This window comes from Trachypithecus francoisi, unplaced genomic scaffold (assembly GCF_009764315.1).
Source record: "Trachypithecus francoisi isolate TF-2019V2 unplaced genomic scaffold, Tfra_2.0 Lachesis_group16, whole genome shotgun sequence".
NCBI classification, from domain to species: domain Eukaryota; kingdom Metazoa; phylum Chordata; class Mammalia; order Primates; family Cercopithecidae; genus Trachypithecus; species Trachypithecus francoisi.
In genome coordinates, this window is record NW_022681461.1 from 85,350,049 (window position 1) to 85,373,982 (window position 23,934).

The following is a 23,934-nucleotide window of genomic DNA, read 5'->3' on the forward strand; positions in this document are numbered from 1 at the left end:
TACTACTGCTTTGAGAATGACTGAAAGCATGATACATAACTGACACATATGAATTGATTTCAGAGTTTTATTTATTTTAATGGTCATACCAATGATACATACTCCTAATTCTATAATGCTGTATAGATCCCCATAGCTGTTATAATTCAGGTGATTATAATTTTGTATCTGCAAAAGATTCCTTCCAACATGGAGAATTGTAACCTATAAAGGTTTTATGATTGTGAAACATTAAACTCTGCTTTAGTTCCCTCCTATGGCAGAGGAGATAATACCAAAAATTTAGAAATTGAAATAGGATCAAAAATTAGTGGTCAAAGGCTCCTAGTCTTCAATGCACATAGCACAGTGCTATTAGAGATGTACTACTGACACATAGAGGAAAATACTACTTCACTTTCACAGTCTCCTAATGCATAGGATATTGTACAAACTCTTCAATGTGGTTCTCAGAGCATGCCACAATTTGTGCCCAATCTACTTGTCTTAAACTGTTACTTATAACCGACTGCATGTCAAACTTAAGCTCTTTGTTCCATAATATACTGACCTTTCCTGCCTCTTGGCACATCTAGTTTATCATTCTGGAATGCCTTTTCAGCCTCAATCCTCACCCTAGTCATCAAAATAAAACTTGAATCTCATTTCATAAAACTTTTCTAGATCCATCTAGCAATTCAATACATGTTTTATTAGAGGCTTTGCTTTGTGCCAAATACTAAGCTACATGTTAGAGATTTTTAAAATAACTTTTTCTTTAAAATCCCCCAAGTCAGAAGAAGATGTTTGCAATATAACATGATAAATGCTATAATCAAGAAAAAAACCCAGGTCATCTACTCATACATGCATTCATTCTTCCACTGTTGCATCTTCTGCTTCACTCAGCTGTAGCTTAACTGTGTACACCTAAACCTTTAACACCGTAAGACTCTTGTAATCCTCAGGAATAATAACATGACTCACTTTGGCACCCTGTATTCTAGACATCATCAGCTGGATCCACCCTGCTCATCAACACAGTGACAGATATTGCTGCCAAATCTTGCACACATCCACATTATAACTATTAGCTTTCAATGCCTTGCTGTTCTTATTTTTATCTGACCAAATAACGGAATACTATGCTTTGGAATTTGGACAAAACTGACAAAATCAGACTAGACTAAATCAAATATGTTTGTTTTTTGGGAATTATTTGTTTCTTCAAGGTAGCAGAATTAGCCTTCATCTATTTAATCAAGAAATAGTTAGCAAATGCCTACTGTCTGCCAGATACTCTGCTAGGGAGTGTAGACGCAGCAGGGAAAATAAGACAACGTCTGGAATTAAAAGTACATTTTCTCGAGCCATATGAGGTTCCATTCTGAATATTTAAAACAATGTGCAAAATTAAAATAGCTTCTTCGTTTTGAAGTTGTGTGATCAATTTGGGTCATATAGGCCAATAACTTCTTCCAGACTCACTCCCCAACCCGCCCAGCCACCACCTCTGCCACTATGTGGCTATTGATGGAATCCTAACTTTCAGCTGAAGAAATTTCAAAAGGACTACTAAGTAGAAAATATGATGGAAAAAATAAAGCTCATTTGGGAGGTAGAATTAATAAAAAGTATTAAAATATAATTGAGTGACCTAAGTCCCTTGTGTAAGAGAATGTAGTATACAGTTTACATGTAATGGTTGAGAATTCTCTCCCAAAAGAAAATTATCAAAGATACCACTCTGGCAATGTGAAGTTTACCATTTAGCACACCAAGAAAAAAAATGCAAGTTGTGTTATGCCTTTATAACCTGAACTTGGGAAACTACCATCTGATTTAAAAAGAGAAAATAAGAGTGAGTAGGAAATTAACATTCTGTTACCAAAAACCTAGACTTCAATTTCTCAGTAGAAAATTTTACAATTTTTCTATTAATCATTTATTTACCTTTTAACACGAGTTTCTTATTTGCCCGTATTTATTATTATCCATTGAATAAAATCTATCAGTCTTCTAAAATCTGTCACTCTTAGCATAGTATAACTAGATATGGAATACAAATGCAATATGTGCATGTATATTTGCATACCAACAAACTGTAGCACTAAACAATTCATTTGGGGAGCTTGTTTGTGATAGCACTTTATGAGGTGGCTTTAAACAAAAGGTAGAAGAAACTGGAGCTATTTGTGTTTGTCTCAAGAGAATAAACGCTTTTTCTTTGAGTTCTCTGATGCATGTAATGTTTGAGATTTACAGAAATAGCATCCTTCTCTCAAGAGAATAAAAACACCCCCAGGCAGAAAAATAACCCTGCGACATGTAACTAGGAGGTAGTCTGTTTCATCAATTACTCAAATAAAAGATGCAGAAATTTGAGAAAAACAATTTTAAACTCCATTACAAAAGCACAGATTTCCCTAACAGACCTGATAGTCCATTCTACTCCACCAAAAGAGATGGCATAGAATTAATCAAATTAATTCTTTCTGCTTTGCCCCTCTGCCCTCCCCAGTTCCCTCTTTTACCCCACAGAAATTCTAAAGTTCCAAGGGAAGCTTTACAATCAAGGATAGCTTTTCACAGCATCACTAGTCAGCTTGTCCTGCTATCTACATTGCTGGAAATCTCACTGAATTCTCCAGGTATTCAGGAACATTCTCTGACAGGTGAGGGGAGAAATCCTTCCTTCTTTCCAAGATAAGGCTTCTTCATCACCAAAGTCCTGAGTTTCCTTCTGACGCTCTTTAACTCCTGCAGGTTGCCTTTCCCCCGACAGGACATCAGGGTCCTGACATCCTGTTCAAGGGATGCTTTTCCCTGTAACGGCACTAGATTCTTAGCTATTCCCTTCTTCCTGACCCTCTCTCTTCCCGTGGCTTCTCCATCACTTCTCGAGCCTGGTTTTCCTTGAACACATCTGACTCTCCTTCTCAACTTGTCTTGCCTTCTTATCTTTGAAATGTTGGTGTTCCAGATGTTTCATTCTCAGTCCTCTTTTGTGTCCTATATTCTCTTCTAAGCTAGGTGTTTTTAGGTAAGTCATTTGCCCTCTCTGATCCCCAGTTACACATATGTAGTAGGGGTGAAAGAGAGTGCACTGGATAGTTTCTAAAGTTTAATCCCATCCTAAAGTTCAGTGATAATAACTCAGAAGGAGGAAATGACAGTGGAGATAGCTGCAATCCTGAATGAAAATAGATGGGTTTGGGAGAATGGATCTTGGTAAGAATACCTTGAGAGAACTGGATGGGAGAGAGAGAGAGAGAACTGGAGAATAGGACACCCCAGTAACCCTGTGGATCCCTCTGTCTCTGGGATCCATTGAGATTCTCTAATAAATGCCAAGGGCAGTGTGAAACAGGGAAATAGTCCCAAAAGGGAAACCAGAGAAGTGTCTGGATAAGGGGACGGATATGTGGAATCCTTTTCCTTGCTTCCTAACTTAGAGAAAAGCAAAGTAGAAGCAACATTCTCTAAGAGGGGAGTTACTGCTTACCTGGTTTTGCTCCAGGAAGCCCAAGCACAAGATATTTTACTCTGATATTCAATTAGAGCTCACCCAGGATTCAAAACAGTAGTCAAAGTACTCTTTTTTTTTTTTTTTTTTTTCAGAGTTTCACTCTTGTTGCCCAGGCTGGAGTGTAATGGTGCACCATCTCGGCTCACCGCAACCTCTGCCTTCCGGGTTCATGCGATTCTCCTGTCTTAGCCTCCCCAGTAGCTGGGTTTACAGGCATGCGCCACCACACCCAGCTAATTTTGTATTTTTAGTAGAGATGGGGTTTCTCTATGTTGGTCAGGCTGGCCTCGAACTCCCAACCTCAGGTGATCCGCCCACCTTGGCCTCCCAAAGTGCTGGGATTACAAGCTGAGCCACTGTGCCTGGCCCAAAGTACTCTTTAATCATGAGTTCTATTAGGACAACAAAAGGTTTTCTTAATAATTCCAGGTATTCTGGAACGAAAACTCTACACACATGGTTTATGGGTAACTTACATGTAAAAATAATTTTTCGATGCCTGGATCACAAAGTTATACACAAAAATTATAAAGAGTATTCATTTGGGAGCTGATACAAATGTCCAGCTCTTCTTCACTAGGGACCTGGTAAAAGGCATTCACCAGGCGTGGCTCAAGGCTATAGCTCTGTCCTGGTTGAGTTCACCTTCTTTCACTGTATAAGTGTTGTTGATTCCTATCTGTGAATCTTACCCTGCCTACATGGGATGCCTCTTCTTGTTTGGGAGCCCTTAATGCTGTGTTCCACCTTCTATCACTGCTCAAGAAGTTTGTTTTTGCCAATAAATCTACAAAATGCCTGAAGTACATACTTGTTACCGAGGTGTATTGGATCTGGCCTGTTCAACAAGACTCAGGTCCAGATAATGTCTTGTCATTTTCTCACATTTGTTTTACAACAGTGGTTGTCAATTGGGGAACCCTAGAAAACATTTGGCCATGTCTGGAGACCACTTTGTCACACTGAGGGTGCTATCGGCATCTCACAGGTAGAGGCTAAAGATGCAGCTAACCATCCTACAGTACACAGAACAACCCGCACAGTAAAAAATTATATGACCCAAAATATCAATAGTGTCAAGACTGAGAACCCTCAATTAAGACCCAACTCAGAGTGCCACCAGTCAAAATTCATGGAAACTTGCCTAGGGACTCTCTCCCCCATCTCTCCCTCCCTTCTCTTTGGGGGTTTATTAAGTCTGAAAAGACACCTGTGTGACCACGAGCTGGGCGTAGGGGTTGTGCCTCTCAGCCTATCATTACCTGATGTTGTTCCTGGTGGCCAGATGGTACCACTGATCTGACACACCAGGAATTTGTTCTTACCTCTCGTTTCCCTATAAGAGCCCCTGATTCTCATTAGAAATATCTTGATGTCTCAGGATCCAAGACTAACAGAAACTTTTTTGCCTTTTCTGGAAGAAATGAAAGCTAGGGCTTTAGGCATACTATGCCTTCATTGAACTCTCAAGCGGGGAATCCACATGCCTTTAAATTCTTGCTGATAGGACCACAGCAGTGGAAACAAAGCACAAGGTAACTTCCCAGTAGGTTCCCCTGCTCTGTATAAATTCGTAGTAACTTAGTCTGATTCTGGTAATGGCACCTCTCACTCTGCCTGCCTCCTCTTAGTCTGTGACTCTGCCTTTCTTCTCCTGAGCTGGGCCTTAAGGGTCCTGAATTCTGCCCCTAGAAAGACTATACCCTCATCCACACCCTCACATCTGTACCCTCACTACTGGGATGGGAGAGGGCAGGAAAGTGCCACTCTTTAGACAAAAGAGTAGCTCTCTGATAGGACCTCAGAGCTACAAATGGGTGCCACAGGATGCTAAGCATGACTCTTCCTGTGGCCTACCTCCTATGTCTCATCCTCACCATCAGTAATGGTCTGAGATTTTCCTGTTGAACCATTTCATACTTGATGTGTGTAGATGCCAATTGACATGGTTTGGCTGTGTTCTCATCTTGAATTGTAGCTTCCATATCTCGTCTTGAATTGTAGCTTCCATAATTCCCATGTATTGTGGGAGGGACCAGTTGGGAGGTAATTGGATCACAGGGGCAGATCTTTCAGTGCTGTTCTCCTGATAGTGAATAACTCTCATGAGAGCCACTGGTTTTATAAAGGGGAGTTTCCCTGCACAAGTCCTCTCTTGCCCATTGGCATGTAAGAAGTCCCTTTGCTCTTCCTTCATCTTCCACCATGATTGCTGAGGCCTCCCCAGCCATGTGGAATTGTGAGTCCATTAAACCTCTTTTTCCTTATAAATTACCCAGTCTTGTGTATGTCTTTATTATCAGTGTGAGAACAGACTAATACAAGTCTTCATCACAATACTTATATCACGGAATTGTAATATTGATATATTAAATATAATATAATCTGTATACTCATTTGTTTTCCCACTAGGCCTAGAGCTCCTTGAGGAAAAAGACTGTTTTAGTTATTGCTACAAAGAAAGCACAAGACAGAGTGCTTGTGCATAAGAAGCACTTAGCATTACAGAATTAAAAATGCATTTAACTAAAATATTTTCCAGTGAAATATTTGTAAAGATTTATAAAGGAAAGTATTAATAGGGTGAGACTAGCTATCCAGAATTTACAAGGTGATATTTTATATAAACAAGTTAAAATACCAGTACACAGCTCTTCTGAAGCTTTTAGCACAATGGAATAAAAACGAGAAATTTTTTTTTTCTTTTTTTTCCTGTTATTTGGAAAATGTGGCAGCAAATAATTCCTCTGTCTTTTATTTTTGGAAGACACTGATAAAATTTCACACATCATCATTTGAATTATTTATTTCACAAGGTTAGATTAAAAACTTACCTGCAAGTTAAATAGAAGAGATACCAGAGTGAGCTTTCACAGGCTTGCTGGCTCTCATACTCTCAAGAGAAATGACTAAAATCAAAGTGTTCTATGGACCTATAAGCAGCTTCTCTCCAATGTCTGCTGTGATCTAAAAGCTGCCTGCTTTTAGAGATAGTTCTGAGTTATATAAACAATCTTTCTGTTGGTCTCATTTAGCCCAAGGTCAGGTAACTAGCATGCATGTGTATTTCATTAAGAAGAATTCTGGTTTTGTACCATTGGGTATACTTGACTCATAGGAAAGAGAAATGAAGTAAAGTTTGCACTTACATTATTTTTTCTGGCTCTTGGGTGCTTGTTACTAAACTGTTGAACCACCTGAATTAAGTCTATGGGAATAAGTTTGAAGTCTTTATAATAGCAAATTATAACCTATGTTTTAAGCTAGCTACTCTCCAACTACCTTAAAAAGTGGCATAAAATTATCAATACAATTTATTTTTATTTATTTTAAAAGATTAACCTTTATTAAGAAAAAGAGGGACTCAGATGTTGATGTGAGAATAATTATTATAACCAATGTAGTTAATATTAATCTCAGATGTGCAAATAAGTAGACCATCATAGTAGTATTAACAACTTGACCTAATATATACTTTGAATTTCCATTCCACCAAGATAGGATAAACTTAATCTCTCATATTTTGGGGTTCCTATACCTCAAAATAATAAAAGCCACATATGACAAACCCACAGCCAACATTATACTGAATGAGGGAAAGCTGAAAGCATTCCTCCTAAGACCTGGAACAAGACAAGGATGACCATTTTCACCGCTCCTATTCAACATAGTACTGGAAGTCCTATGATTGCCAGAGCAATCAGGCAAGACAGAGAAATAAAAGGCATCCAAATCGGAAAGGAGGAAGCCAACCAAATGACCTCTGTTTGTTAATGATATACCTAGAAAATCCTAAGGACATCTCCAAAAGACTCCTAGATTTGATAAATGAATTCAGTAAAGTCTGAAGATACAAAATTGTTGCACAAAAGTCAGTAGCATTTATATACATCAATGAAGTTCAAGCTGAAAAACAAATGAAGAACTCAATCTCATTTACAATCACTACCAAAAAAAAAAAAAAATACCTAGGAATATACTTAACCGAGGGGGTGAAAAATCTCTATAAGAAAAACTACAAAACACTGATGAAAGAAATTATAGATGACATAAACAAATGAAAAAGCATCCCATGCTTACAGATCATAAGAATCAATATAGTTAAATGACCGTACTGCCTGAAGCAATATACAGATTTGATGCAATCCCACCAAAATACCAACATCATTTTTCAGGAATTAAAAAAAAATTAAATTCATATGGAACCAAAAAGAGCCCAAATAGCCAAAGCAATTCTAAGCAAAAAGAACAAATCTGGAGGCATCACATTACCTGACTTCAAATTATACTGCAAGGATAAGGTAACCAAAACAGCTGATGCTAGTATAAAAGTAGACACCTAGATCAATGGAGCAGAATAGAGAATCCAGAAATAAAGCCACATAACTATAGTCAACTGATCTTTTGACAAAGTTGACAAAAACACACTGGGAAAAAGGTACCCTATTTAATAAATAGCGCTGGGAAAACTAGCTAGCCATATGTTGAAGAATGAAACTGGACTCCTATCTCTCACCATATACAAAAATTAACCAAGATAGATTAAAGACTTATAGACCTGACACTATAAAAATACCAGAAGAAAATTTAGGAAAAACTCTTCTGAACAATGTCAAATAATTCGTTGCTAAAATCAAATGCAACAAATACAAAAATAGACAAATGGGACTTAATTAAACTAAAAACCTTCTATGCAACAAAAGAAATCATCAACAGAGTGAACAGACACCCTGAAGAATGGGAGAAAATATTTGCAAACTATACATTTGAAAAATGACTAATATCTGGAATCTATAAGGAATGTAAACAACAACCACAACAAAATAACCCCATTAAAAAGTGAGCAAAGGACATGAACAGATATTTTGCAAAAGACATACAAATGGCCAAAAAACATGAAAAAAATGCTCAGTGTCAGTAATCCTCAGAGAAATGCAGGTTAGAATCACAATGAGATACCATCTTATAGTAGTCAGAATGGCTATTATGAAAAACATGAAAAAATAACAGATGTTGGTGAGGATGCCGGGAAAAGGGAATGCTTACACACTGCTAGTGGGAATGTAAATTAGTACAGCTTCTATGGAAACACAGTATGAAGATTTCTTAAAAATAAAAATAGATCTACCACTCCATCCAGCAATAATCCCACACTTGGGTATATACACAAAGGAAAAGAAATCATCATATCAAAAAATACTTGCACCCATATGTCTATCACAGCACTATTCATGATAGCAAAGATATGGAATCAACCTAAGTGTCCATCAACAGATGATTGTATAAAGAAAATGTGGTGTGTGTGTGTGTATGTGTGTATATATATACACCCATATATATATACACACACACATATATATATATACACACACACACATATGTACACACACATTTTCTTTATACACACACACACACATACAATGGAATACTACGCAGCCACAACAAAAGAATGAGCTCATGTCTTTTGAAGCAACATGGATGGAACTGGAGGCCATTATCTTAAGTGAAACAACTCAGAAACAAAGTTAAATGCCACATGTTCTCACTTGTAAGTGGGAGCTAAATAATTTCTACATATGAACATATGAAATAATACATGTAAAGTACTCAGAAGTGTGGAAAGGTAGGAGGGTGAGGAATGAGAAATTATTTAATGAGTAAAATTTATATTATTCAGGTGATGGTTGCACTAAAATCCCAGACTTCATCATTACACATATAGCTATGTAATAAAATGGCACTTGTACCCTCTAAGTCTATAAAAATAAAAATTTAGGGTTCCCTCCCCTTGCCCAAGAGTGTGTTTAAAATCTCGGTGATTTATACAGTGCCATGCCATTTTGACATAAGGGGTTGGGCTCCCATCTGATGTTCAATATCATATTTCTATGCAGTTTTCCTCTGAGAATACTGTGACCCCTTTTGGTTCTCTGTTATCAATCTGCAGAGAACGTCACTAAAAGAAATATCATCAGCTTCTCTCTGCCTGCCCACTTCAAGTTGGATGGCTTTCTCCTCTATTTCCTTTTGTTTTATGGACACATAATATATTCTAACCTTTCTGTGTCATATGAGACATCAAAATCTCCACCAAACTGGCTAGGACCCATTCTCTCTAAACTTACCACACGTATTTCCTCTCTGAACTCCAGGCTTCCCCCAGAAAGCAAGATACAGGATCCATCTTCCTGGACCAATCCATCCACCTTCTTCTACGTGGGAGTTAGCAAGGTCAGCCTCTTTCTCTTCCATCCCAAACATTTTGGCTGTGCCTACATTTCTCTCCAGTCACCTAAGGGCCTAGGTTTTTGGAGACAAAGTCAATAAGACTCCTTTTTTTCTATCTTTTATCCTATCCTGTCCCTGCCTTGAGCAAGGAGCCTAGAACTGCCCAAATCGTTGAATGGGGTGGGGGTAGGAAGGAGGTTGATGAAAAAGTGAAGTACACATGGGGAAAAAAACATGTTAGTATCTCAAAATGTTATCTCCCCACACTTACCACATTTATTGAGTATCCTTCCCTAGTCAGTATTTTTTGAATTGTCTTCTGTGGTTTGCTTTTTGGTTTTGTTGGTTTTGGCTTTTGGTTTTGTTGGTTTTGGCTTTTGGTTTTTTTTTTTTTTTTTTTTTTCCTGTTTACTCATCTTTCAATCTAACTCCAATGTTTCTCCTGAGTAAGCTTGGGTGGATTGTCACTCCTTCTTACTTCCCATTCTGATGCTGCCACTCTACTTCACATAAGGAGTCTGGGGTTTTCTGCACAATCCACAGCTTCATTTGTGATTCCTAGCAGATGGACTAATGAGCTAAGGTTGGATCTTTCCTTCCTAAATCTGGCCATTTCTTTCATCCCTCTCTATTCACTACTCTCTGTGTTCCACATGTCTCTACTGGTTTTGATTTTTTTCTCTGAAGACATATCCCATAATACAGGATATTTCTTTCATAGTATACCACACAGTGCAGTTTTTTCTGAGCCTCTCTTCCTCCTGTGGCGTGTGTCTTTGACGTTGTATTTACCTCATGGACTGGAGAAACAGAACCGCCATCGGAGGGTTGATAGGCTAGGGCACTGTCACAGAGTCTGGGAGAAAGGATTCCAGCTCAGTCTGGCTCAGAGGGGAGCAGTGTGTGTATAACTTGCAAAATGACCCTGGATTTTTCTAGTTGTGTGACCCTTCATTATCCTGAGTTGGGTATAAAGGAAAGGGATTGGTTAGAGTTTTTCATCACCTTCCAAGGGACTAGATTAGGTAGAGCACATGGCACATCATCTAGGAAAGTGCTTCTTAATTCTTCCCCCTCAATGATGCAGTTAATGAAAAGTTGGTCCAAACTTTGAACTACATTCTTTTCTTTGCCAGTGTCATTGTTAATTTTGTTATTTCTTCATATTTTTTTGGATGTTCAGTGGAATTTTCATGGCATATCTATTAACCACATCCAATACACCACCCTGCAAACACAGATGTCCCAAAGTTGGAATTTTCACCCATGTGCCTGTAACTCCAAAGCCCCACATTTTCTGCTACTTCGTGGTGCCACCTTAAATGTAGTACATTCAGTTCTGCTCCTTGAATTCATGAGGCTGTTTCAAAATAGATTCTAATACTCTATTTTTATCCTTGATTTCTGTTTCCTGAATTCCCTCCAGTTCCCTGAATTTCCCTCAGTAGGAAAAATGAGCTTTGTACACTGTGTGGCCTATATCTCAAATAATATCAGTGGATGGAAGTACTTCCAGAGAGAAGCCAGCAAAAGGCATGAGACACATGGAACACAGAGCTTTAATATAATATGACATAAACAGAAAAAGTCCAGGCTTTGGGGTTTTCATAGAAGCAAGTCCACCACAAATCCTTCTGTTCTGTTACCTTGAGCAACAGTTCTGAGCCGTGGCTTTCTAATTTGTCAAATGGAGATAACTATGTTTACTTCCCAGGTTGGTATAAAAATTAAATGAGTTTATGCCTAAGGCTTTTGACAAGCACAGGAGGTAAATGAAAAATAGTGGTTGTCTTAGGTAAGATATTATTGATTTTGAGTAAAATAATACCTAACAAATTGACTTCATTAATAATGAAGGTGATTTATTGTGTAGATGAAAAGTGAAAAGACAGAGTGAGCTTCACATACAATTTAACATGGCAGTTCCTGATGTCATTTCAGGATGCCAATAATTCTGTGGGCTTGCCTTTGTTCTGCTCTTCTCCTTGGGTCAGCTTTGTGTTGAAGCTAGCTTCCCCAATATTAATAAAATGGTTCACTGCAGTAAGAGAATAAGCACTTGTTCCAGAATTACTGGCAGGAGTCATGAGATTCACTCCAGTACCAAGTGGCCAAGAAGATGGAATCCACTGATTGGCTCAACTCAGGACTCTGAGTTGGGAGCAAAATACAAGCTTATTCTCTTTGATCTTAAAATACCTGTTTCATTTTCTGTCAATTTCTTCTACATATCTTCAGTACTCCTTTTAAGGAAACTTTTTCTAGTCTCGGTTTGAAAGATGAATAAAGGGTACCCTCTCTTCTCAAACTATGCCTAGAATTCTGTACATATTTCTAAAAACTCAGGTATTTGGAAATCAAAGCTAGAAAGTTCTCTTTGTCTCTGTGTTTTATCCATGCCTGTCCCTCCTTTGTGACAATGCTCACTTGATTCTTAATTTTTCTTTTCCTCAAGTCAAAAAAGTTAGAAAGTCTTACAATTATTTAAACCACACACTCATATTTGTCTGTGGAGATGAGATATATTACACACATAATACTTGTTTCAGTAATCATCAGCAGTTTCATCTTGATGTGATTTTTTTTGCAGCTGCCTTGGTATTAGCAATAAACTCTAAGGACCATCTTGCTGATACTTCGAACAAATACATAAGAATATTTCTAATCGCTAGCCCACAAACACAAGGACTTAAGCATGCACAAAATCTTAATATACTCCCCAAGCACTACCTGTGAGAGCTACACTAACTCTTGGTTTGGATTCCTATTACCAGATATTGTTGACTCTAGGTATTCTAGTTTTCATCAGGTGTTTGGGGTTTGATACTGAACCTAATAATCTTTGGGATTCTCTTCTTGATCTTATAGTTTAAAAATAAATCAAGCAACATCACCAAATGGCTGAGAACAAAGAAATTCAGCTTTTATGATTCTAGACCAGTGGAAACATAAGTGCATCTAGTTGCATATCTTGACATATTTTGCCTATTGTTTGTCCAAACACAACATTATTTCACTAGAGCTGTGGGTAAGTATCAAACAAATCTACATACAGAAAGACAAACAAGCAAACCTATCTGGCTTCTAGGATGGCTTTCTTCTTTTCCTCTCCAAGCCTAGAAAGTTGATTTGAGAATTGGTGACATCACAATTTACATATGGCATTTAGCATGTATTCAATTCATGGCAACTTCACTCCTTACTATCATTATGAGAAGAAAGATATACAGATGGTCCCCAACTTACCCTGGTTTGACTTACAATTTTTTTACTTTACTGTAGTGCAAAAAGGATAGTCATTTCGTAGGCTTCTTGACTTAAGATGGGACTAAACCCATCAGAAGTTGAAAATATTATTAAGTCAAAAATGTACTTTCAACTGATGATATTTTCAATTTATGATGTATTTGTCAGGACATAATCCCATTGGAAATTGAGGAGCGTCTGTGTATTATTCCCAAACTCCTGGTCTGGGTCTTCAATTCTGTTTCTCAGTAAGCCCCAGAAGGTGGTAGAGAGGTTTTGTAATAGAATCCCTAATTGAAATTAAATACATGGGGATTTTCAGTGAAGCTGCAAGTAGGAGATCTGTGTTTCTTAGATTAATCTAAATACTGTTCTGTGTTGTTAAAGTCTTGTATTGTGCTAATGTTGGATTTGGCTGAAATTTTAAGGATAGTGCCTTTTGTCTGAAGGTATTTTTTAAAAGAAATGAGAGCAGGCATGGTGGCTCATACCTGTAATACCAGCAATTTGAGAGGCCAAGGCACATTGATGGCTTGAGCCAAGGAGTTCAAGACCAGCCTGGGCAACATAGAGAGACCTCATCTCCACAAGTAATTTTTAAAAATAGCTGGGCATGGTAACATGTACCTGTGATTCCAGCTACTCAGGAGGCTGAGGTAGGGGGATTACCTGAGCCTGGTAGATCAAGACTGCAGTGAGACATGAGTGTGCCACTGCATTCCAGCCTGGGTGACATTGCAAGAGAAAGAAAAGAAAAGAAAGAAAAGAAAGAAAAGAAGGGAGGGAGGGAGGGAGGAAAGGAAGGAAGGAAGGTAGGAAAGAAAGAAAGAAAAGAAAAAAGGAAAGAAGGGAAAGAAAGAAAGAAAGAGAGAGAGAGAGAGAGGGAGGGAGGGAGGGAGGGAGGGAGGGAAAGAGAGAAAGGAAAGGAAAGGAAAGGAAGGAAGGAAGGAAGGAAGGAAGGAAGGAAGGAAGGAAGAAGGAAGGAAGGAAGGAAGGAAAAAATGAAGAAAGGAAGAAAAAGGAAGAAAGGAAAGGAAGAAAGGGAAGGAAGGAAATTAACAACAAACCAAGGGGAGAATAATAAAATTTTGAGGAATGAGGGAATAATCTGGTAGTTCATAACTGTGGTCCTCATGTACCATTGAAGATGTTTAACCATACCCAGGAGTCACCAAATCCCAGGTGAGAATCCAAGTAGATAACTAAAAATTACCTAGGTAGACAACCCATAAGAGTAACAATTCCTGACATTGGACTCAAGTCACCTTCTACACAGAGTTCTTCTAACCAGGATTCTTCCTTTAATAATAGTTTGCCTATGACAGTGCCTGGAACAGAGTGGGCATTTAATATACAGGTGTACCTCACCGATATTGTGGGTTTAGTTCCAGACCATCTCAGTAAAGTGAGTATCACAATAAAACAAGTTATGCAAATTTCACTTCCCAGAGCATATAAAAATTATATTGATACTATATTGATATTATAGTCTATCAATTGTACATTATGTCTAAAATGATGTACATACTTACTTTTAAAATAAGTATTGCTAAAGAGTGCTGACACAGAGACAAAAAGTGAGCACATGCTCTCAAAAAATGGCAATGGCACTAACAGATGTGCTCAACGCAGGGTTGCCACAAACCTTCAATTTGTATTTTAACAGAAAACGGCAGTATCTGTGGAACACAATAAAATGAATCACAATAAGATGATATATGCCCAGACCCATCTCACATGCAGAGACACACATAGGCTCAAAATAAAGGGATAGAGGAAGATCTACTAAGCAAATGGAAAACAAAAAAAGCAGGGGTTGCAATCCTAGTGTCTGATAAAACAGACTTTAAACCATCAAAGATCAAAAGAGACAAAGAAGGCCATTACATAATGGTAAAGGGATCAATTCAACAGGAAGAGCTAACTCTCCTAAATATATCTGCACCCAATACAGGAGCACCCAGATTCATAAAGCAAGTCCTTAGAGACCTACAAAGAGACTTAGACTCCCATACAATAATAATGGGAGACTTCAGCACCCCACTGTCAACATTAGACAGTTCAACGAGACAGAAAGTCAACAAGGATATCCAGGAATTGAACTCAACTCTGCACCAAGCGGACCTAATAGACATCTACAGAACTCTCCACCCCAAATCAACAGAATATACATTCTTCTCAGCACCACATCGCACTTATTCCAAAATTGACCACATAGTTGGAAGTAAAGCACTCCTCAGCAAATGTCAAAGAACAGAAATTATAACAAACTGTCTCTCAGACCACAGTGCAATCAAACTAGAACTCAGGAATAAGAAACTCAATCAAAACCGCTCAACTACATGGAAACTGAACAACCGCCTCCTGAATGACTACTGGGTACATAACGAAATGAAGGCAGAAATAAAAATGTTCTTTGAAACTAATGAGAACAAAGATACAACATAGCAGAATATCTGGGACACATTTAAAGCAGTGTGTAGAGGGAAATTTATAGCACTAAATGCCCACAAGAGAAAGCAGGAAAGATCTAAAATTGACACCCTAACATCACAATCAAAAGAACTAGAGAAGCAACAGCAAACACATTCAAAAGCTAATAGAAGGCAAGAAATAACTAAGATCAGAGCAGAACTGAAGGAGATAGAGACACAAAAGCCCTCCAAAAAAATCAACGAATCCAGGAGTTGGTTTTTTGAAATGATCAACAAAATTGATAGACCACTAGCAAGACTAATAAAGAAGAAAAGAGAGAAGAATCAAATAGATGCAATAAAAAATGATAAAGGGGATATCACCACCGACCCCACAGAAATACAAACTACCATCAGAGAATACTATAAACACTTCTACGTAAATATACGAGAAAACCTAGAAGAAATGGATAATTTCCTGGACACTTACACTCTACCAAGACTAAACCAGGAAGAAGTTGAATCCCTGAATAGACCAATAGCAGGCTCTGAAATTGAGGCAATAATTAATAGCCTACCAACCAAAAAAAAGTCCAGGACCAGATGGATTCACAGCCGAATCCTATGAGAGGTACAAGGAGGAGTTGGCACCATTCCTTCTGAAACTCTTCCAATCAATAGAAAAAGAGGGAATCCTCCCTAACTCATTTTATGAGGCCAACATCATCCTGATACCAAAGCCGGGCAGAGACATAACAAAAAAAGAGAATTTTAGACCAATATCCCTGATGAACATCGATGCAAAAATCCTCAATAAAATACTGGCAAACTGAATCCAGCAGCACATCAAAAAGCTTATCCACCATGATCAAGTGGGCTTCATCCCTGGGATGCAAGCCTGGTTCAACATATGCAAATCAATAAACGTAATCCGGCATATAAACAGAACCAAAGACAAAAACCACATGATTATCTCAATAGATGCAGAAAAGGCCTTTGACAAAATTCAACAGCCCTTCATGCTAAAAACTCTCAATAAATTCAGTATTGATGGAATGTATCTCAAAATAATAAGAGCTACTTATGACTAACCCACAGCCAATAGCATACTGAATGGGCAAAAACTGGAAGCATTCCCTCTGAAAACTGGCACAAGACAGAGATGCCCTCTCTCACCACTCCTATTCAACATAGTGTTGGAAGTTCTGACTAGGGCAATCAGGCAAGAGAAAGAAATAAAGGGTATTCAGTTAGGAAAAGAAGAAGTCAAATTGTCTCTCTTTGCAGATGATATGATTGTATATTTAGAAAACCCCATTGTCTCAGCCCAAAATCTCCTTAAGCTGATAAGAAACTTCAGCAAAGTCTCAGGATACAAAATCAATGTGCAAAAATCACAAACATTCTTAGACACCAGTAACAGACAAACAGAGAGCCAAATCATGAATGAACTCCCATTCACAATCACTTCAAAGAGAATAAAATACCTAGGAATCCAACTTACAAGGGATGTAAAGGACCTCTTCAAGGAGAACTACAAACCACTGCTCAGTGAAATCAAAGAGGACACAAACAAATGGAAGAACATATCATGCTCGTGGATAGGAAGAATCAATATTGTGAAAATGACCATACTGCCCAAAGTAATTTATAGATTCAATGCCATCCCCATTAAGCTACCAATGACTTTCTTCACAGAATTGAAAGAAACTGCTTTAAAGTTCATATGGAACCAAAAAAGACCCCACATTGTCAAGACAATCCTAAGCCAAAAGAACAAAGTTGGAGGCATCACGCTACCTGACTTTAAACTATACTACAAGGCTACAGTAACCAAAACAGCATGGTACTGGTACCAAAACAGAGATATAGACCAATGGAACAGAACAGAGCCCTCAGAAATAATACCACACATCTACAGCCATCTGATCTTTGACAAACCTGACAAAAACAAGAAATGGGAAAAGGATTCCCTATTTAATAAATGCTGCTGGGAAAATTGGCTAGCCATAAGTAGAAAGCTGAAACTGGATCCCTTCCTTACTCCTCATATGAAAATTATTTCAAGATGGATTAGAGACTTAAATGTTAGACCTAAAACCATAAAAACCCTAGAAGAAAATATTACCTAGGTAATATCATTCAGGACATAGGCATGGACAAGGACTTCATGTCTAAAACACCAAAAGCAATGGCAACAAAAGCCAAAATTGACAAATGGGATCTCATTAAACTAAAGAGCTTCCGCACAACAAAAGAAACCACCATCAGAGTGAATAGGCAACCTACAGAATGGAAGAAAATTTTTGCAATCTACAAAGGGCTAATATCCAGAACCTATAAAGAACTCAATCAAATTTACAAGAAAAAACCCCATCAAAAAGTGGGCAAAGGATATGAACAGACATTTCTCAAAAGAAGACATTCATACAGCCAACAGACACATGAAAAAATGCTCATCATCACTGGTCATCAGAGAAATGCAAATCAAAACCACAATGAGGTACCATCTCACACCAGTTAGAATGGCAATCATTAAAAAAATCAGGAAACAACAGGTGCTGGAGAGGATGTGGAGAAATAGGAACACTTTTACACTGTTGGTGGGATTGTAAACTAGTTCAACCACTGTGGAAAACAGTGTGGCGATTCCTCAAGGATCTAGAACTAGAAATACCATTTGACCCAGTCATCCCATTACTGGGGATATACCCAAAGGATTATAAGTCATGCTGCTATAAAGACACATGCACACGCATGTTTATTGTGGCACTATTCACAATAGCAAAGACTTGGAATCAACCCAGATACCCATCAGTGACAGACTGGATTAAGAAAATGTGGCACATATACACCATGGAATACTATGCAGCCTTAAAAAAGGATGAGTTCGCGTCCTTTGTAGGGACATGGATGCAGCTGGAAACCATCATTCTCAGCAAACTATCACAAGAACAGAAGACCAATTACCACATGTTCTCACTCATAGGTGGGAACTGAACAATCAGATCACTTGGACACAGGAAGGGGATCATCACACACTGGGTCCTATTGTGGGGAAGGCGGGGGGTAGCATTAGGAGATATACCTAATGTAAATAATGAGTTAATGGGTGCAGCACACCAACATGGCACATGTATACATATGTAACAAACCTGTACGTTGTGCACATGTACCCTAGAACTTAAAGTATAACTAAAAAAAAAAAAAGAAAAAAAGAAAAGATGATATATATGCCCAAATATGTGTTGAATGAATGAATAATTAATGAGACACCTTCAGGTTTTTGTGGGCTTTGACACTCCAATCCTTCTGCACAAGCAATGGTCTTCAACATTAGAGATGTTTTCAGATAGATATGCAAAGACTCCAGGAACCAGTGTTAAAAAATCAATCTTTTCTCCCATAACACATTAACTCAGGAGAGATGTAAGCATGAAGACAAGCTGTCAAGACTGATCCCTACCCATTTATTAATTTAGAAAAACCAGAGTCTTTTGTGGGAGTAAGGGAAGGGCATGTAAATATAAAACTGGGAATCTTGGAAAGAAAAATGCAACATGTATTTCCCTCCAACTGTTTTCATATTATATTTTAATCTGGGACAGTCAAATGCAAGACTACAAATAGTGAGCAGGAAACAAGCCCTTCTGAGCAGACAAACCAAAGAAGTGTTTTCTGTCACTCTGTTAATCCAACCTCATCCATGCTATTGTAAGGTCCTGAAGTAGAAAGCAAAGTCTCATCTCTGTCAGCCTTCCAGACTGCATCAAGCTTCCCCAGTCAAAAAGGTCTGCATTCTCTACTCTCTCCTTCAAGAGCTACACTCTAGTCCTGCAGCTGCTATGGACATGTGGAAGCTGCAGACCAACAGTTTTAAGAGTAAACAAAGTATTAAATAGGCTGTCAAAATGAACTACTTTCTCAAGGAGTACACTAAACCAACTGTATATCTCACAAATTAGTTTTTCCTGACAAGGGTCAATATTTATAAAGTAATCAAAACAAACTAAATTACCAGGAAAAACTTCAGATAATTTGCAAATACATGGAAATTAATCAACATGTTCCTGAACAACCAATAGTTCAAGGAAGAAAGTAATAGGGAAATTTTAAAATATCTTGAGACAAACAAAAATGGAAACATAAAATACCAAAACTTGTAAGATGCAGCAAAAGCAGTTCTAAGAGGGAAATGTATAGCAATAAACGCCTACATCAAAAAAGAAAGAAGATCTCAAATATACAATATAACATTACATCTTAAGGAATTAGTAAAACAAGAACAAACTAAGCCCAATGTTAGTAGAAGAAAGAAAATAGTAAAGATCAGAAAAGAAATAAATGAAATAAGGACTAGAAAAAAATCAATGAAACTAAGAGTTGTTTTTTTGAAAAGATAAAATTCATAAAACTTTAGACTAAGTTTAGACTAAGAAAAAGACAGAAGACTTAAATAAATAAAATCAGAAATGAAAAAAGAGAAATTATTACTGATACAAAAGAAACACAGAGGATCCTGGGAGACTATTAGGAACAACTATATGCCAATAAAATGGGTAACCTAAAGGAAATTGACAAATTTCTAGACACATGCAAACTACTGAGACTGAGTTATGAAGAAATAGAAAATCTGTACAGACCAATAATGAGTAAGAAGACTGAGTCAGGGGGGGTGGAGCAAGATGGCCGAATAGGAACAGCTTCAGTCTCCAGCTCCCAGCGCGAGTGACACAGAAGACCGGTGATTTCTGCATTTTCAACTGAGGTACTGGGGTCATCTCTCTAGGGAGTGCCGGACAATCGGTGCTGGTCAGCTGCTACAGCCTGACCAGCGTGAGCTGAAGCAGGGCGAGGCATCGCCTCACCTGGAAGCGCAAGGAGGAAGGAAATCCGTTTTCCTAGCCGGGGAACTGAGACACATAACACTTGGAAAATCGGGTAACTCCCACCCCAATACTGCGCTTTAAGGAAACAGGCACACCAGGAGAATATATCCCACACCTGGCCGGGAGGGTCCCACGCCCACGGAGCCTCCCTCACTGCTAACACAGCAGTCTGTGGCGATCTATCTGCAAGGTAACAGCGAGGCTGGGGGAGGGGCGCCCGCCATTGCTGAGGCTTAAGTAGGTAAACAAAGCCGCTGGGAAGCTCGAACTGGGTGGAGCTCACAGCAGCTCAAGGAAACCTGCCTGTCTCTGTAGACTCCACCTCTGGGGACAGCCCACAGCTGAGGTCCAATAGGGAAAGCAGCGGGGGCCAGTGCAGAGGCGAACGACTCTGTCTGACAGCTTTGGGGAGAGCCGTGGATCTCCTAACGCAGAGGTTGAGATCCGAGAACGGACAGACTGCCTGCTCAGGTGGGTCCCTGACCCCTGAGTAGCCTAGCTGGGAGACATCCCCCACTAGGGGCAGTCTGACACCCCACACCTCACAGGGTGGAGTCATCCCTGAGAGGAAACTTCCAAAGGAAGAATCAGACAGCAATATTCTATCTTCGGCAAACTCTGCTGCTGATACCCAGGCAAACAGCGTCTGGAGTGGACCTCAAGCAATCTCCAACAGACCAACAGACAGTCCTTCTGACTGTCAGACGGAAAACTATCAAACAGGAAGGACACCTACCAAAACCCCATCAGTACGTCACCGTCATCAAAGACCAGAGACAGATAAAACCACAAAGATGGGGAAGAAGCAGGGCAGAAAAGCTGGAAATTCAAAAAATAAGAGCACATCTCCCCCTGCAAAGGAGTGCAGCCCATCGCCAGCAACGGATCAAAGCTGGTCAGAGAATGACTTTGACGAGATGAGAGAAGAAGGCTTCAGCCCATCAAACTTCTCAGAGCTAAAGGAGGAATTACGTAGCCAGCGCAAAGAAACTAAAAATCTTGAAAAAAGAGTGGAAGAATTGACAGCTCGACTAATTAATGCAGAGAAGATCATAAACGAAATGACAGAGATGAAAACCATGACACGAGAAATACGTGACAAATGCACAAGCTTCAGTAACCGACTCGATCAACTGGAAGAAAGAGTATCAGCGATTGAGGATCAAATGAATGAAATGAAGTGAGAAGAGAAACCAAAAGAAAAAAAGAAAAAGAAATGAACAAAGCCTGCAAGAAGTATGGGATTATGTAAAAAGACCAAATCTACGTCTGATTGGGGTGCCTGAAAGTGAGGGGGAAAATGGAACCAACTTGGAAAATATTCTTCAGGATATCATCCAGGAGAACTTCCTCAACCTAGTAGGGCAGGCCAACATTCAAATTCAGGAAATACAGAGAACGCCACAAAGATACTCCTCGAGAAGAGCAACTCCAAGACACATAATTGCCAGATTCACCAAAGTTGAAATGAAGGAAAAAATCTTAAGGGCAGCCAGAGAGAAAGGTCGGGTTACCCACAAAGGGAAGCCCATCAGACTAACAGCAGATCTCTCGGCAGAAACTCTACAAGCCAGAGAGAGTGGGGGCCAATATTCAACGTTCTTAAAGAAAAGAATTTTCAACCCAGAATTTCATATCCAGCCAAAGTAAGTTTCATCAGTGAAGGAGAAATAAAATCCTTTACAGATAAGCAAATGCTTAGAGATTTTGTCACCACCAGGCCTGCCTTACAAGAGACCCTGAAGGAAGCCCTAAACATGGAAAGGAACAACCAGTACCAGCCGTTGCAAAAACATGCCAAAATGTAAAGACCATCGAGGCTAGGAAGAACTGCATCAACTAACGAGCAAAATAACCAGTTAATATCATAATGACAGGATCAAGTTCACACATAACAATATTAACCTTAAATGTCAATGGACTAAATGCTCCAATTAAAAGACACAGACTGGCAAACTGGATAAAGAGTCAAGACCCATCAGTCTGCTGTATTCAGGAAACCCATCTCACATGCAGAGACATACATAGGCTCAAAATAAAGGGATGGAGGAAGATCTACCAAGCAAATGGAGAACAAAAAAAGCAGGGGTTGCAATCCTAGTCTCTGATAAAACAGACTTTAAACCATCAAAGATCAAAAGAGACAAGAAGGCCATTACATAATGGTAAAGGGATCAATTCAACAGGAAGAGCTAACTCTCCTAAATATATATGCACCCAATACAGGAGCACCCAGATTCATAAAGCAAGTCCTTAGAGACCTACAAAGACTTAGACTCCCATACAATAATAATGGGAGATTTCAACACTCCACTGTCAACATTAGACAGATCAACGAGACAGAAAGTCAACAAGGATATCCAGGAATTGAACTCATCTCTGCACCAAGCGGACCTAATAGACATCTATAGAACTCTCCACCCCAAATCAACAGAATATACATTCTTCTCAGCACCACATCGCACTTATTCCAAAATTGACCACATAATTGGAAGTAAAGCACTCCTCAGCAAATGTCAAAGAACAGAAATTATAACAAACTGTCTCTCAGACCACAGTGCAATCAAACTAGAACTCAGGAATAAGAAACTCAATCAAAACCGCTCAACTACATGGAACTGAACAACCTGCTCCTGAATGACTACTGGGTACATAACGAAATGAAGGCAGAAATAAAGATGTTCTTTGAAACCAATGAGAACAAAGATACAACATACCAGAATCTCTGGGACACATTTAAAGCAGTGTGTAGAGGGAAATTTATAGCACTAGATGCCCAGAAGAGAGCAGGAAAGATCTAAAATTGACACTCTAACATCACAATTAAAAGAACTAGAGAGGCAAGAGCAAACACATTCAAAAGCTAGCAGAAGGCAAGAAATAACTAAGATCAGAGCAGAACTGAAGGAGATAGAGACACAAAAAACCCTCCAAAAATCAATGAATCCAGGAGTTGGTTTTTTGAAAAGATCAACAAAATTGACAGACCTAGCTAGACTAATAAAGAAGAAAAGAGAGAGGAATCAAATAGACGCAATAAAAATGATAAAGGGGATATCACCACCGACCCCACAGAAATACAAACAACCATCAGAGAATACTATAAATGCCTCTACGCAAATCAACTAGAAAATCTAGAAGAAATGGATAATTTCCTAGACACGTACACTCTCCCAAGACTGAACCAGGAAGAAGTTGAATCCCTGAATAGACCAATAACAGGCTCTGAAATTGAGGCAACAATTAATAGCCTACCCACGAAAAAAAGTCCAGGACCAGATGGATTCACAGCTGAATTCTACCAGAGGTACAAGGAGGAGCTGGTACCATTCCTTCTGAAACTATTCCAATCAATAGAAAAAGAGGGAATCCTCCCTAACTCATTTTATGAGGCCAACATCATCCCGATACCAAAGCCTGGCAGAGACACAACAAAAAAAGAGAATTTTAGACCAATATCCCTGATGAACATCGATGCAAAAATTCTCAATAAAATACTGGCAAACCAGATTCAGCAGCACATCAAAAGGCTTATCCACCATGATCAAGTGGGCTTCATCCCTCGGATGCAAGGCTGGTTCAACATTCGCAAATCAATAAACGTAATCCAGCATATAAACAGAACCAAAGACAAGAACCACATGATTAT